The 2,500-nt window shown below is 43.6% G+C and overlaps 1 non-coding gene across 1 annotated transcript in view; it reads right to left on the bottom strand.

The window, feature by feature from the left end:
- LOC146447191 (small subunit ribosomal RNA) overlaps positions 1-342 on the bottom strand; it is a 1,800-nt gene extending 1,458 nt beyond the window's left edge. Inside the window, exon 1 of the ribosomal RNA XR_014862070.1 lies at positions 1-342. This exon is cut by the window's left edge and continues 1,458 nt beyond it. This is a non-coding gene — a ribosomal RNA (small subunit ribosomal RNA).
- Positions 343-2,500: the final 2,158 nt, after the last annotated feature.

Below are 2,500 nucleotides of genomic sequence, written 5' to 3'. Positions count from 1 at the left end.
AGCCACTACCTTACCATCGACAGTTGATAGGGCAGAAATTTGAATGAAACATCGCCAGCGCAAGGCCGTGCGATTCGATCAGTTACTATGAATCACCAAATGACCGGGCAGAACCCGCATTGGTTTTTAATCTAATAAATACATCCCTTCCAGAAGTCGGGACTTTTCGCATGTATTAGCTCTAGAATTACTACGGTTATCCAAGTAGTAATGGTACAATCAAATAAACGATAACTGATTTAATGAGCCATTCGCAGTTTCACAGTACAAGTGCTTATACTTAGACATGCATGGCTTAATCTTTGAGACAAGCATATGACTACTGGCAGGATCAACCAGGTAACTATCCACCGCAGGGAACAGAAGTTCCTTGCTAAGCGGCCCCCCTCCGCAGAGGGAGAGCAAGCTTTCTTAGATTTTGCCTCCACGGGGGGAACCCATGAGCCAAACGGACCACACGGTCCCTCGGTCAAGGGAAACCCCGTCTTGTTTGCCACGTCTTTCTCACAACTGGACCCGTGCACAGTTCAGGCATACCTGTCAGACTCGCCAAGCGAGCTGAAGGAAGGCAAGAAAAGTGCTTCTGCGAAGGAAAATATCCTCCTGCTCTTTTGTCTCTATCATTAGCCAAAGGCTAGCGTACACAACTTCCATCTACACTCTGCCTGCCACTACAGTGACAATGCTTTCGGGCATCATCTTTTCCCTCCTTCGAAAGGAAAGCTACAAGCCCAACTTTCCTTGCCCGTTAGTCAATTCTGCCCTCTATTTCTCCGCCTTGCCGCCGTGGAACATAAGGGACAGGGTTTACTAGCCAGCTCCTCTCGGAACCTTTGCGACCAACCTGCCCACACTATAACCCCCAAACGCTAATAAGGAGACTGCATGATATGGTAGACAGAAAATAAAAACGCGAAAAAAATGAAATTTTGAAAATCGAACCCACAACCAGCCAAATCGTTTGTAAGTCATGCCAAATGACTGGTGACATCTTAAAAACCCATTGAAGCCACAACATCCCATAATTTCACGCTTTTAAAGATTTGTCACTATACGCACTGTAAGTACCTCACTAATTCTCACCTCAGATTTTACGGGAACATGTTCAAATTTTAACACGCCTCTCAGCACGACCAATTACATTAAAATTCATCGCAAAAGTCAGAATTCTCCAATTTTTGAAAAATTCACTATATTCACTGTAAGTACCTCGCTAGACAGTGGAGACCTCAGATTTTACGGGAACATGATCAACTTTCGACACACCTCTCAGCACGAGCAGTTACATAGAAATCCATCAGGAAAGTCGTGCTGTGAAGAGGTCTTTCGACTAAGAAAAATGGTGGTGTGAGGAGGAGTCACCTAAATCAGAGAAAAATACTCTTATAGGAGACTGCTACGAAAGACATTTTTGAGTCCACTGGCCCTAGTCCCCTAATAAGTGTATTTCTGTTTGTTTTAAGAAGGTCCTCCTGACATCACCAATCTTCTGTCTTCAATCCTAACCCCAACGTTAACCCTAACGCTAACCCTAACCCTACCTCCCTCAGGGGCAGTTCTATGGTTATGATCCCACGGTAGGCAGAAAAACTATCCCAATCTAGGTTTTCTTGTATGCTGACTCCATTTTAAATGCTTTTACTTGAGTCTGACAAAGGCAAAGCCAAATACTCACCCCTATATGGACGGGGAAGCAAAGTGCGGATTTTGGTAGGTCGGCATTTTCAATCAGGAATGTTGCCATTCGAAAGAGCGTCCAAAAAAACTTGGTTGGGACACATTTATTTTAGAAATTAGCGACCTAACCAGAAGTGCACTTTTTGGTGGGCCTACCCTACCCCCCTCAGGAGCAGTTCTATGGTTATAATACCACGGAAGGCACAAAACCTATCCCAAACTAGGTTTTCTTGTATGCTGATTCCATTTTCAATGTGTTTCCTTGACTCTGACGAAAGCAAAGCCAAATACTCACCCCTATATGGACGGGGAAGCAAAGTGCGGATTTTGGTAGGTCGGCATTTTCAATCAGGAATGTTGCCATTCGAAAGAGCGTCCAAAAAAACTTGGTTGGGACACATTTATTTTAGAAATTAGCGACCTAACCAGAAGTGCACTTTTTGGTGGGCCTACCCTACCCCCCTCAGGAGCAGTTCTATGGTTATAATACCACGGAAGGCACAAAACCTATCCCAAACTAGGTTTTCTTGTATGCTGATTCCATTTTCAATGTGTTTCCTTGACTCTGACGGAAGCAAAGTCAAATACTCACCTCTATATGGACGGGGAAGCAAAGTGCGGATTTTGGTAGGTCGCCATTTTCAATCGGGAATGTTGCCATTCGAAAGAGCGTCTAAAAGAACTTGGCTGGAACACATTTTTGCTATAAATTGTTGACCTAAGTATATAAGCAAGTATATAAGCAAATACTCGTTACATAGCATAAATAGCCTCTAAACACCCGAAAAACCTCTCCAAATATCATTTAAACCTTTTTCCTAAC

The sequence above is a fragment of the Pavona decussata genome, unplaced genomic scaffold (genome assembly GCF_977016875.1).
Source record: "Pavona decussata unplaced genomic scaffold, jaPavDecu1.1 SCAFFOLD_2649, whole genome shotgun sequence".
In the NCBI taxonomy this organism is placed as follows: domain Eukaryota; kingdom Metazoa; phylum Cnidaria; class Anthozoa; order Scleractinia; family Agariciidae; genus Pavona; species Pavona decussata.
Note: the sequence above shows the minus strand (reverse complement) of the source record. Positions and strands in the feature narration are given on the sequence as shown.